The 14,587-nt window shown below is 44.6% G+C and overlaps 1 long non-coding RNA gene across 1 annotated transcript; it reads left to right on the forward strand.

The window, feature by feature from the left end:
- The first annotated feature begins 2,144 nt into the window (after positions 1 to 2,144).
- LOC142863521 (uncharacterized) lies at positions 2,145 to 14,034 on the forward strand. Its single transcript, XR_012914300.1, has 2 exons — positions 2,145 to 2,199; positions 13,336 to 14,034. It is a non-coding gene; the product is annotated as an uncharacterized LOC142863521 (long non-coding RNA).
- The last annotated feature ends 553 nt before the right edge of the window (positions 14,035 to 14,587 follow it).

Raw genomic sequence — 14,587 nt, forward strand, 5'->3', positions numbered from 1 at the left:
GGCTATATCTCCACACATCTCTCATGGCACATGAGATTGAGGAACTTAAGTCATTCATTCATTCAACAAATGTTTCTTAGGCACCACCTATGTTCCACCTTCTGGGCTAGACGCTGAAAATACAAAACCAAAAAAAGGCATGGTCCCTGCCTTCAGGGAGACTATAATTTACTGAAATAACATAAGTAGACAATTATGTCACTGGAAACCCCTGTTTAGTTTCACTATGCACAGCTCCATATGCATAGATTTCACTGACTGCAAATTTTAAATAACACAAGTCCCCAATGATATGGTTCAAATTTAAGTCACCACGCTATATTAATTGTATATAATTGCGTAAAGTACAAATTTTGCTGCTAGCTCTTCAGTCCCTGTAGAAATAGCAGACATGTGTCATGAGCAGTGACTGATCACGCCACTCCATTCAAAGTCTGCAGGTGACTGGTCACTGTGGATCTGCTATTCAGTTCAAACATGGAGAGCGTGTGGCTGTGTTTCTTCCTTGTTCAGGGATAAATCCACATGATACTGTACACAACTGAATAATCAAAAGAAGAAATTGATCAAAAAAGATGAAAGTGCAGCAAGAAAACTAATAATCCTGGAAGTTTGCATCCCATATAAGTGGAGCTATGGAAGAAATAGCTGGCTGTGGAAACAGGGACACTGCCATCCCATGAGGGACCCTACATAGATAGCAGAACTTGGTGAAGGTGAACTTATTGACATAAATGAGGAAAGTGACAAAAAAGATGAAGATGTCTGAGAAAAAGTGATGCTGGTAAAAAAAAAAATAAGTCACATTAAAGGAACTCTTAAAGAAATTCCACAGCATTTCAAATGCAAAGAATAAAATGTCAGAAGCTCAAATTTACAAAGGAGTCTCACCCATCAAATCTTCAAAAGCAGCTCACATTACATATTGAGTGAAGAAGGCAAGCATTGTTCAAATCACTCAATAAAATTTTAATAAAATACATGTTAATAGTCAATATTTCTAATATTTTAAAGTACAGTGTACAAGATAATAGTTTTAATTTTTTTTTGCATGTTCCTGTTCATTTATATCCAACAGCAAAAGAATCTTTAGTATTTTGGCAAAAAAACCCCCCCCAAAAAAACCAAAAAAACCTTAAAGGTCACAGAACAATTGTGATTTTTCCCATTGCTTAAGATTGTTTTGCATTGTTTCAGCTTGCGTGGTAGTTCTTACAGTCCCACACTTCCATACAAAGAGAGGACACTCTGTACTTAAAACACTTTGAGCCTCAGTTTCTCTGTTTTAAGAGAGAATTCATCAGAGTACCATAGGAAAGCAGAGGCACACTCAAAATCATTCCAGAAGGGCTTATTTTTAAAAGTACCACCACTTACAAGCACAAAGGTGTGAGTGTAAGGAAAGCCCAAACCATAGGACAGAAACCTGTGGCTAGCAGCAGCTGAGCTGTTACCATCCTCGGGCTCCAGGGGACAGAGGAAGGGAGTTTATCAGAACCCGGAAGAGAGACAGTCGGTGCATCTCCAAGGAGCATGGCCAGCCTGAGAGATGCTTCAGGAAGGGGGCCAAGGGACTAAATACGCCACCCCGACTTTCCTCCTTCCCTGCTCCCATTGGCAGAACTCAACAGAGCAGGCTTTGTTGACTCCAGAGGCAGCAAATGGCAGCCTCGGGAGGAAGAGCAGGGTGCGGAAGGGCAAACTGGAGAGTAAAAGGGTCAGAAGGAAGAGTTCCCATACAGGCCCTTTCCTGGCTGAATTCTGGGATGTGCAGATTTTAAATGCCTTAGAGAAAATTATTTTATACTACAGGTAGCCAAAACCTCCCAAACTGGCTTAAACTGTAAACAGCAGTTAGGAGGAGAGAGGGCTGTCTGGGCAAAGACAGTGAAGGAAGAACAGCTAGGGAGAAACTAGGAAGGCATCAGGAGCCCAGACAGCCTTTCTCCAAGCTTCTCTCTCTGTGACCATTCTGTCTCTGCTCTCTTTTCTCTCTCCGCCACCAACAGGCTTTCTTCATCTCCCCGTGTAATAACCCCAATGAGCATCCCACTCAGTCCCGCCAAGAGAGACTGTAGCTTTCTCCTGTAAGAAAGAATCCGATTGGTTCTAGCACTGATTCCTGATCCAATCAGCTGCAGCCAGGGAGGGTCACATGACACTAACATGGCTGCTTAGGCCCGGCCCTGTGGATGAGAGGTACGTTTTCAGAAATTAAGGTTTATGGTCAGGGCAGTCACTTCAAAAGGTATCCATCACTGCACTGGGTCTATGTTTACTTAACAAACTCTGCCATAGCACTTTTTATGTGCCATTCACTATTCTAAGTCTTTCCTTCACTTACAACAACCCTATAGACAGACTCTATGATTAACTCTTTTTATAGATGAGGAAACTGGGGCACAAAGATGGTAAGTAATTTTTCCAAGGTCATGTAACTGATAAATGGCAAAGTTGGGATTTGAACCCATACAGTGTGACTCCAGAATTCATGCTTTTCATCACTTTGTTGTCTCTGAAGTTTAAGTAGAGGGAAACAATGAGGAGCTATCCACCAGCTCCTCAAACCCTTTCAAGACTCAAGGTGAAGGACACTCAACAACCCTAGAAAGTTGTGTGTTGAACTCAGAGTGAACTACAAGCCTGCAATGGCAAAGGAACTGGTCCTCCCAACCCACCCCACCCCTTCCCAATCCCCTGACTTCTATCAGCAGGTTCAGAGGACAGAAATGAAAGAAGGACCAAAAGAAATGGAATTCTTGTTCTACTCACCATCTGCGAATAATCTGTAATGGTATAATTCAGAAAACAAAGCACCGCAGCAAACTACAAAGGCAAGAAAGGCCCTAGAGCCATGGAGTTTAATCCTTCTCTTCCAATAGGTAGCATGGCAGCAGCTCCATACAGCATCTTGGCACTGTGTCCCCCATGTTCCCCCATGTTCCCATCCCAGGGGCTCATGTGTCTATTCTAGGCACCTTGGGCTTGTCCTCTTTGAGGCAAGCCAGCCTTTTCCTTGGAAGACCTCATTTAGTCCCATGGCTTCAATTAGGTAACAGATGTTCATTGCTCTCAAATCTTTATCCAACCCAGATCTTCCTGTTGCTTTGAAGACCAAGGAGCCAGCTGCCCACTGGTCATTTCCACATGGATGTGCCAGACAGGCCCTTCAATGTAGCATGTCCACAATCAACCCATCATCTTCTTGCTCAGACGCACCTTTCTCTACTGGTCCCTACCTCAGAGAATGGCACCCTCATGCATCCAACCACCCATGTCAGAACTATGGAATCCTCCTTGATCTCCTTTTCTCCCTCATTTACCCTTCTCACATATATTCATTAAGTCGTGCTTATTTGGCTTCCTGGATATCTCTGGAATTCTTCCATTTCTTTTCATCCTCTCTGCCACTACCCCACTTCAGGCTGCCATCTTGCTTACTCAGACAACTGTAGTAGCCTTCTACCAATAGCAACAACCATTGCCTCCCTTCAGTCTATTTCTCAAGCTGTAACCAGAGTGATCATGCCTGAGCTTTCCTTAAATATTTTCAAAGTTTCTCTATTAATCTTGGATCAAATTTCAAATCCTTAAAATGCCCTATGAGCCTACACAACCAGGTGGCCATTCAGTGCTCCAGTCTTATCTCACATTACCCTTCCTTTCATACCGTACTCCATGTAAACTGAAATCTCAATCCTTGGACATGCCTCTGGTAGGGGGCCTCTAAATTGGCACCAATGATCCTGCTGCCTCCAGTATGCATATTAATCTCTTCCTCTCAAGTATGGACTGGACCTAGTGACTCACTTCTAATGAACTGAATATGGTAAAACTGATGGAATGTCACTTACAAAATTAGTTACAAAAAGACTTTGGAATCCCTGATACCCTCTCTCTCCCCCCCCCTCCTTCCCTACCACCCTCCCTCTCAACTGTGGAGAAAGCAAGGTGCCATGTTGCTAGTAGTTCTGTGAAGAGGCCCAAGTAGCAAGAAGTTGATGCCTCCAGCTAACAGTCAGTGAGGACCTCAGATAAAGCCACACCACATTCCTAACCCATAAATACTGATATAATCAATGTGTGTTGTTTTGAGCCATTACATTTGGGAGGGCATTTTGTTATGCAGCAATGGATGGCTCATAAAATTCCATAGACTCTTGTCTCTGAGCTATTGCACATGCTGTTCTTACCTCCTGGATTCCTCTTCCCACTCCTCCAATGCCAACCCATTTCACTCAACTCCAACTCACTGTCAGATCTCATGTTAGATGACACCTCTTCCAGGAAGCTTTTCCTGACTTTTCTCTTTAGAGGACTGATAAAACCAGGCAATAAGTGCTCTGAGGGCAGGAACCATGGATGTCATGGTTTACCTTGGATCCCGTGTATCCACAAAAGAACTGGTTGTGCTGACCTAAATTTTCTCCTTGTGCCAAGCATGGGACTCAATAGCATGTAGACAACGACTATGTCTTGATTTTCTACAAGTCATGCTTTTAATTGACAGTTATAATACTGACCCCACATCTAATTGTTTCCAATGAGCCCTTAAAGCTCTTCTTCTCATTCATTCTCTTTTTTCACTTTCACAGTAACCATGAGAGGAATTATTATCCTTGTTTTAAGCTGAGGAAAAATCAGACATGCAGGCTTAAGTTTCATGGACTTAGCAAATTCCAGGTTTCAGAACTGGCTTCTAAACTCAGCCTAGAACTGCTCTCAGGAAGAGGATACCAGATGAACATATATCCTAATTACTAAATTTTTCTAAAAATAACTGCAGACTGCCTCCACATATATGACTGATGGCCATGCTTCATCACCCAGGCATGGTGGTAACCAAATAAACTACAATATGAAATTTTTAATCTCCAAGGGGAAAGACAGCAGAATCAAGGAAATAAAGTAAAACATAATTAAATCAGATCCGGAAAAGGGGAAGTTATGAGGAAAAAAATCAGTAAAAAGTGAAGCATTTGGAAAGAAATTAATTTTGATGCTTTCAGATACATGCTGGAAAGCTTATAAATTGTTAGGAAAAAAATGATGTTTAAGAAGCAAAATAGGTTAATTTTTAAAAGGACCATTCACAACAGGCTTCTTTACAGACCAATACATCAGATATAAGATCCTAAAACTGGGCTCTAAGTCTCTGAGTAGTTGCAACACACTTGGTTTTATTTATTTATTTATTTTTAACTCCATAAGAATCTTGTTTACCACTCGTAACATTTCTACCACAAAGTTCTGAATTAAATTCAATTCAGTGGAAAAAATCACAATAGCACTAGTTTCAGAGTCTGTACAGCGGGAAAATGTTTTATAAACAGTGACTTTTGCTCCTTCAGTGACTGAATGCCCATGAGTAGCTCACAGATGAATCCATCTTATGCTGAACACCACTCAGTTGTACAGAAGATTCTAGAATCTATACCAAAGATTGCAAAGAGTGAGCCACAGGGTGCAGCAAACATGCTCATTTGGCCTTCACCATATCATTTTGTTAAATTAATCATCAACATTTAAGTAGTAGGGGAGGTTCACATGAAATTCAGGTTTCCAGCATCTGGACCCATATTCTCACACACACGGCAAATGTTGACACGGCTCAGGAAGGCCTTTCCCTTTATCCAGGGCACATGGCCCCCATTATTCCACCTTTCATTGCTCCCTATTTGTCTACACCCAGCCTCTTTTGGGCATTTGCCTGACCTCTAGGGGATGGAGGTTGAAATTTCTATGCTAAAAAAAAAGATGGCCACCATTTTCTTAATCTTCTATTGGTTGAAATGGAGATTCACTCCGGTGACCTTTAGAGAAAGTGAATTTTTTAAAGAAAGTGGTACCAGGACCCCATCAGCTACTTTTCTTCTTTTGCTCTCTCCCTAACCTCTCAATCATGCATCTCTGCTTCTCTCTGAGTCTTTTGGCCATTTTTTCTCCTCTGAGGAGGTCAATTTCTTCATAACACCAGTAATCAGTTGCCTAAAATGGCCACTTTGCTCTGTCATCTTTCTTTCTGGCCTTTCATTTCAGTTCTCTCAGTTCCTATGGCGTAGGGTCTCGTTTGCCCAAATCCAATTCACCCAAACAGGAATTGGATTGGGCTAGTCATCTACTCAGATCAAGCTAGCCAACTGCCCGTCATAGTTGCTGGTCGCTCTATGCACTGAAGTGCCTGGGGCCCTGCCCTGTTAAGGAGAAGCGATTATATGGCAGAAAAACATGGCTGCCCAGGGCGCCAGGGACTCTAGGTAAGACACTTCTTTCCAGGGCAGGCAGGCGGGCCACGACCACCTCCCCAAACACGGTCCTCAGTCTTGAGTAATTTGCCTGTCTGCTCTCCCGGGGTGTGGCCTGACCAGGACCCGGCTTCCAGAGGGCAGAGTTCTGTACAAAGGAATTATGCATTTCCCCTGGCCCCCAAGCCCTCAGCCGCATGCACAAATGGAAGCACTTAGTTTCTGTAATGAATTTGTAATGCTCCTTTGCTTGTTTCCTCTCAGTACCTGATGGCCTTTCAAAACAGTGTGAATCCACTGAGAACAGTAATTATGCTTCTTCTTAGCCAATCTAGGGGTTCTCGCCCACTGCATGCCCCCACCCAGACAAGCTGCTGCGCCTCCTCTGAAGTGGCCATAACAAATTTGCCTTTATTGGCCTGAATTTGGGAACTCCATGTTATTTGCCTTTGACATAGTACAAAGGGACTCTATTCTCTCTGGCTCCTCCCACTGCTGAGATGAGCAAGAGTCTAGTGTTTCCCAGGCTTCAGTTCATCCTGTAGAAATGAGGAGAGTCAGATGGGGCAAGTGGCCAAGCACACAGGACCTGCCTCCCATCCCAGCTCTGCCACTTTCATACTGTGTGGCGTTGGGCAATTGCTTCACCTCTCTGAACTTCATTTTCTCTATTTATTCAGTAGGGACAACAATACCTCCCTTGGTTTGTTGGGAGGATAGAGTGAGAGATGCAAGCAGCCCACAGGGCTCCAGTTGATAGACAACAAATATTTTTTTATTTTTTTATTTTCTGTCTTCTCAAATTCCTTCTTCTAAACAGGAGTGTTAAGTTCTCAACAAATATTTATGGAGTACTTGGAATAACCCTGAGCTGGGCACTCCATAGGAAAAAAAAGTGTAAACAGCTAGGCATTCCTGTTGGGTTCCATCTTGGCTCTGCCTCTTTCTGGCTGTGTGTTTGTATGAAGTGGCTTTACCTCTCTGAACCTCCGAAAGGGATGGTGGCAATTCAGCCTACTTACTAAGATGGTCGTGACCATGTCTGCTATGTGCACCATCACATTCTCCACCCCTGGCCAGGGCTTGGAATGGATGGGTTGACTCAAACTGAGTGAGGTCCTCAAAGGAACCTCTTTGAGGTGAATGGAAATCTTCTAGGACAGAGAAAAGAGGACAGTCATTCCTAGTGGAGAGATTGCGAGGAGAAAAATCATAGAGGAAAACATGCCTGGCATTGTACAAACTACTGACAGGTCTGGAGTCTTCACAGCTGTGATTTGTCATCCTCTGGGAGAAGAAGCTTGAAAATGGACTATTTAAAAATCAGATAAGGCTGCCAGGGCCTTCCCAGAGGTAGACACAGAAGGTTTAGGCAGTATAGCCTTTCAAGGACTGTTATAAAACTAGAAATACAAGTGATTGAAACACCTACAAGTTCACTTAGGTTGTGTCCCATTTGGGCTCCAACACACGATGCTTCGTGAATATCCCACATATATAACTAAATTAGTACATCAAATATTACCATGAGACAGTTGATTGCTTCATTCCCACATCTTTAAAGGCTGGGGCATTTGGGTTGTTTAAAAAAGTGTCATTTCTTATGGGGAACACAGACACACACGTCGTGGTGAGGACTAACTGGCTCCATCTGCCTCCTTTCCAGAGTCTACAAAGGGCTGGGCACACAGGGGTAATAATGAGTAAGGTGAACGAATGAACGCGTGCATGAAAAACTTGACCACACCCTGTACGACACACCACCTCAAAGAGATTCAAATTCTAGTCACAGACAAGATTCACATCCATTTGGCCAGAAATGGGGAATTAACTTAATCTTTGCCTGTGGGTCCTGCCACTCCAGAAAGTTAGCATCCTAATCCCTTTCTCAAATTGCCAGGAGAAAGCCAGCCGGGCCCCTCTGCCACCAAGTGCCTGGATCTCAACTCCCGAGGACCGGTGCAAACCAAGCTAGACACAACACTGCCCCTGGCAGATACGCAGGGGGCCATGCCCAACAGAAGTGGTTGAGATGGGATTCTTGAAATCCTTTCTCCTTGGGAGACACAAATGCAACTCAGGACGTGGCCTGTCCCTTCAGCTTCCCTTAGTGACTCTGCATTGAGGCCTGGAAAGATGATCAGGTGAAGCAAGAGATGGAAGGGGAGGGAGAGAGAGGAGCGCTTTCACAGTAAGAAGATGGTGACAATCAAAGTGATCGCTATTGTAAGGGTTCACAGTGCCAGGCACTGTGGCCACGGCTCTACCTGCACCTTCTCACCAGGACCATTCGCCCCATTCGATGGCACAGCCATGCCACTGGGCAACAGCGATCAAGGCCACACAGACAGGGAATGTACCAGATCTCCTCTGCAAAGACTGAGCCTTTAACAGCAGCATTCAAGCTGCCTCTATGCTTTTGAACTGGTAACTGCAATTATTTATGCAACCAGTGAAACCACTTAACTCAGAGACTTACTATAAGTCAGGCACTGCCCTAAAATGCTTTATATACACATTTGAACCACTAGTATCCCCCCATTTTACAGACGAGGAAACTGAGGCACAAAGACGTTAATTAATTAGCTCGCCCAAGTCAGCTAGGTAGTGGTAGGTGACCAGCTGTCCAACTGGCTCGGAACTGTCCCAGTTTTAGTACTGAAAGCTGAAAGCCCTCAGTCCCAGGCAAACCAGGACAGCTGGTCACCCTAGCTGCGAGTTGACCTCAGTCAACATGGCATCAAAGGACAAGCTCTTAATCAGCTCCTCGCTCTGCTCTGGGAAGGGGCATGGTATCACCATTATGGTTATGAGCTTGAAGTCAGGACAAGAGCCAGGTTCAAGTCTAGCCTTTGCTTTATATTAGCTGCAGGGTCTCTAACGCTTCGTTTTTCTTATCTGTAAAATGGGGGTAGTAGATTCTACTTCAATTTCATTATTTCAAAGGCTCTCAGTGAGTTCACCCTTGCCAAGCCCACGGCTAGACACAGGGTGGATGCCCAGCAGTGGTTAGGTTGCACTGGTCACCCTCATCACTGCAAGATATTAATAGTTTGCTCTGGAGGGAGCAGTGTGGGAAATACTTGGGCAGGAAAGTGTGTTCAGAATGAAATAACCTGAGCATTTGCTGAGGCAGGGGGAAGGGGAGTGGGTGGCATCGTTAGGTTGCACCAGCTGCTGTCATCTGCCATCCCAGGCATCCCGGTGGCACAGGCCCAGCTGCCTGGGTGAGGCGGCATCTGTGTCCCCCACTCATCTGCCTCCGAGGCTTCGGCGTCAGCATTAACGTCCAGCGCCCAAGGAAAGCTGCCCTGGCTTCCTCCCTCTTCCCTCTGCTATTTGTGGCCCTCGTGCTGTTTAGGAACCGGTGATGCTGTTCTTTTCCGTCGCACATTCTCTTCCCGAACAATGGGAATCAGGATGTTCAGCCCATCACCCCGCCCCCCGCTGCCCCGCCATGGTCCCACCATCGCCTGGAATCCCAGGACGGAGATCTCCGCCCAGCCTTGGCGCTCCATTAATAACGCGGCTGGCGCCAACAGTGAACTGTGCATTTCTCCACTTCCCATGCTATTTCTGATCCCAGCTCTGATGAAGCCCATCATTCAGTCATTCAACAAATGCTCAGGGAGGTCCAGTGGGTTCGTGTGCGCTCCAGACCCAGCCTTCTCGGGGTCAGGATGGCAGCTCCACTGCTCACCGGCTGCCTGAATTGGGAGGCAAGTGACTCTGCCTTCCTGTGGCTCAGTGTACACATCCGAAAATGGGCTCATAATAACATTCACAGTGGTGTGTAAATCCCTGGAACAATGTCTGGGGCAGACAGTAAGTGCTCAGTAAAATGATACTCATGATTATTGGCAGTATTATGAATATTAATGTTAATATTAATATGTCATATACTTTATAAAGCAACCCTTTCGTTATATCCTTATTTCTCGGCCATGGTGAAAGTAAAGATCCCCTAAGGAAAAAATCTTACAAGGTTATGCATATTAAGATTGAGGACGCAGACAATGGTATAAACACAACTTCCTCTTGCTGTTGTCCACCCCCCGCCACACACAGACACAGGGCCAGCTTCTCAAGGCCCTGCACTGAAAAGGCTCGTGCTGGAGGTTCACGAGGTCCAGTAGTCTACGTTGCATTGAATGGTTTGCATGAGTGAGGTCTGACAGGACAGGGAGCATGCATGGGGCTTGGATCCTTGGCTCAAAACATTCTCCTCCCCGCCCCACCCAACAGCCATGGCTGTTCTCCACCCACAGGTGGGCCTGACCATGGAGGGAGCCAGGGTTGGAGCGTGCACCCTGATGCATGTCTGAACAGATCACGGTGACCTCCATCCCCCACCCTGTGCTGGCAGTACCACGGTGTGTCTAGCAGGAGGCTGGTCAGAGGTTGCAACTCAGCTGGGACAAGCCTCTCATCCATTGCCAATGATCCACATATCTAGTGCATTTTGGTATAGAAGTTGCAGGGTACAGAAGATTGGGGGGTTGCTCATCCTCACGGGTTGGAACAGTGGGCCCATGGGAAGGGGGATGACAGGAGCAGAAACCAGGTAGCCGTCAGACCTAAATGGGCTCCCACACCCCCTGCGTGGCAGGGCAGGGTCCCTGGGTGCCTGTGAGGGGCCGCACTCGCCCCATGCCTGTATCTGTGCCGGAGAAGCGCACCCCTGGGCTGGCTCTGTGCCTGGGGGTGCCCTCTCTTCCTCTTCGGACCTTCCAGAGTCTAGCATGTATTTGTCTCTTCTGGCCACCTCAAGGGGCCCTCTGAGAAGTAGCAACAAAGTACAAATTGTGCAATTTTGGTGATTCTGCATAAGAGTTAAATGCTCTGGTATCTGCGTTTAAAATTGACATTGCACAATGAACTGTAAAATTCTTTCTAATAATTTAACGTTTTCCTTTTTCTGTGGTTAAATGAATTTACTCAGAACACTATGACAAGTCGACAGAAAGACCATGGAAGAAAGAAAACACCTTCATATTTTGTACCTTGAATGGCACTTCCTCTCTGCTTTTAGAACAGGGACCCTGGATTTTCATTTTGCATTGAGCTCTGTAAATAGTGTAACTGATCCTGCACCCACCTCTCCATGAGTAACTGGGATGTGTGATCTTGCTGATGGAATTTCTCCCTCTCCTGTGTTCACAAATACTCTCTTTCATGTAGAAGCAAGGTGAGGAAAGAAAAGGAAAATAAGTAGCCGGGCACAGTGGCTCACATTTGTAATCCTAGCACTCTGGGAGGCCGAGGTGGGAGGATCACTTGAGCTCAGGAGTTTGAGACCAGCCTGAGCAAGAGTGAGACCCCCGTCTCTACTAAAAATAGCAAAATTAGCTGGGTGTGGTGGCACATACTATAGTCCCAGCTGCTTGGGAGGCTGAGGCAGGAGGATCACCTGAGCCCAGGAGTTGGAGGTTGCAGTGAGCTATGACAACGCCACTGCACTCTACCTGGTGTGACAGAGTGAGACCCTGCCTCAAAAAGAAAAAAAAAAAAGGAAAATAAGAGAACGCAATGAGGAAAAAAGAAAATCTCATCATCCCACTGCATCCAACACTTGGAAACTGACTGTCACACTTGGGAAGCCCTTTTACCTTCTGGAGGCTCAGTTTCCTCACCTGTAAAGTGGGTATAAGATGGTCTTTCCCATAGGTTCCTCCAAGGAATAGGGAAGGCAGTGCTAAATAATGCTGTGCTTGCTATAAATAACTCAACATTTCTATGCTTTATATTAATATTATAATAGTAATAATAATAAGCAAATCCAATCTTACTAACTATATAGACAAGTCCTAAAACCACATCAGAATGCTGTTTCCTCCAGGCTTAACTTGTTAATAGATTCTTTTGTTTGTAAGGGATGCAAGATCTTCCCTATTTTTCTTTCATACCTTTGTTGTTGTTGTTCTCTAGGTCACTTTCTCTTCTGCACAGTGTTTGTTGGCCCAGAGCTTCCTGTCCCCTGTTAGTCCAAGCACCTCTGTCCCAGGCTGTGCAAGTCAAATCCTGGCTGATAATTAACAATGCCATTTGCCAAGCCCACATTTGCATCAAGTGTCCTGGAGAGGCTATGGGCTGTGTTTTATGTCATTTCTGTATTAGTACTATTACAGCAAAAAATGGTATCACAAGAATACACCTGCATTTATGAATGAAGGCAGGAGGTATCCACCAGGGTGAGGCACTACACTCTTTCTCATGGTAGAAATTAACTCAGTAAATCCTTTTTATGGCTGTAGTAAAGAGCCATATAAGTTTGCCCTGGCCCCCAGCTGGCCTGCTGCCCTGCACGTATGCTCCCTGTCTGCCCCCTGTGGGCATTTGAATTTGCAATGTCCCAATCCATATCTGTAACTGAAAAGCAACAACGGCAGCTTCATAAAACAAATCGAAGGCATAGCACATGGAGATGACTTGTCTGTAGGGAGAAAAATGGAGTCTCAGATGTAAGACACCCATGATTTCCCTGCACCTTGTGTAAGCTGATCCTCATGCAAGTTAGGGCTTCCTCATGACCCCCAGGGGACCTTTCTCTCCCGGCTTCCCCCCCCCCCCACAATTGCACATAGTAGATAAGACGGGGTAGACTTGGACCACAGAGTGTCACTGGCAATGCAAACAAGCCCAGAGAAAGGATGGGGAGAGCCCAGGGAGGGGATAGACACATGAGAAGAAGAAAGGTAGAGATTCCAACCCAGAGTAGAAGCCTTGAGTTCAGGAAGAGGGAAAGAAAGGATGAAATCATCATCAGTAAAAGGATAGAGTGTGAAATGGCCATTTCACGCCTTCTAGCAAACAAGGTAGAGGGCAGTGAACCCTGGCTGCCCTGGCCACTCCCACCCTTCCTCAATCGCTGGCAAAAATGTGTTGCAGACAGCCAGAAAGAACCTAGAAGCCACTTTTCAAATAACAGTTGAACTTCGAACAACATGAAACTTAGGGGTGCCAACCCTATCCCCCTCAAGTATCTTTGACTCCCCCCAAAACGTAACTATTAATACTAACAGCCTACTGTCTCGTGAAAGCCTTACCAAGAACATAAACAGCCAGTTAACACATATTTTGTATGTTAAAGGTATCATATGCTGCATTCTTACCATCAAGTAAGCTGGAGACAAGAAAACGTTAGGAAGAAAATCATAAAGAGAAAATACATTTGCAGTATTGTGCTGTATTTATTGATGCTGTAAGTTTGCACCGTGTGCATACAACGTGAATCGTCCATCTGAAACGGCAGTAACCACAGCTGCAGACCTTAACCTACACCACGTATCAAGCAATTCAACTCTTTCTTGAAGTGTCACGACCTTTCTCTGCGTCATGGGAGCGCTTCCAGCATCACTAGTGGCACTTGGTATGGGTCCCATGGTGTCATTCACGGTTTATGGTATTGCACTAAACTCAATGAAGAAATACATGAGAACCGTGAGAGATCGCTTTTTATTGGGATCCGCAATTTACTAGAGAGATGAACTCCTCACTTGGAAAGGATCAACATCACATGACATTTTAGGTGGATGTCATGACACTTGAGCTCACTACAATAGCGAGGAGAGTAGCTATGAAATTATTACGGTAATGCAATGCGGACTACAGTTAATTTTAGACAGTTATGACTCAATACTACATCCTTACATTTGTTTACATTTCTCTTGACTCCAAATGGTACCACGTGTGATCTGTGTTTGTATTCATAAGTTTTGATAAATTTTAACCTTGTGTAGATTTGTGTATATTTTATGGTAATAAATGACAAAGTACACCAGTATCATCATATATTTTGTGCATTCATAAAACATCTAACTTTTTCTTCTATGTGACTCATCTACAAGTTTTTTCAAATTTGGAAAATCTGCAAAAATTTTTTCCAATATATTTATTGAAAACAATTCCTGTATAAGTGGACTCAAGCAGTTTGACCCTGTTTTGTTCAAGGGCCAACTGGAAAGCCCTTTGAGTACCAACTTTATGATTTTTACTGTACGTGCAAATCACCTAGGCCATTATTTATTCAGTATTTTCCTTTAAATTGATTTAAAGTTGAATCCTTTTTTAACCTGGTTTTATTCCAGGCACTACTCTCTGACAAATCATGGAGTTCATGGGTAATGTGTGACCCACGCACATGCACACACACACAATGGTGTGTTGAGACTTGCCCGTACAGCCCAGGAGAGCCACTGTCAACAATTAAATTATATAAACTTACAATTATGTAAAAAAAAAAAAAGGTGAGAAGCATTTAAAACTCGTTGCTTCCTAATTGTTTTACTACATTTCTGCCGTTATCTCTGCTCTGGTGTTTATTTCTATTATATCCATGTGGT

This window comes from Microcebus murinus, chromosome 22 (genome assembly GCF_040939455.1).
Source record: "Microcebus murinus isolate Inina chromosome 22, M.murinus_Inina_mat1.0, whole genome shotgun sequence".
Lineage (NCBI taxonomy): Eukaryota > Metazoa > Chordata > Mammalia > Primates > Cheirogaleidae > Microcebus > Microcebus murinus.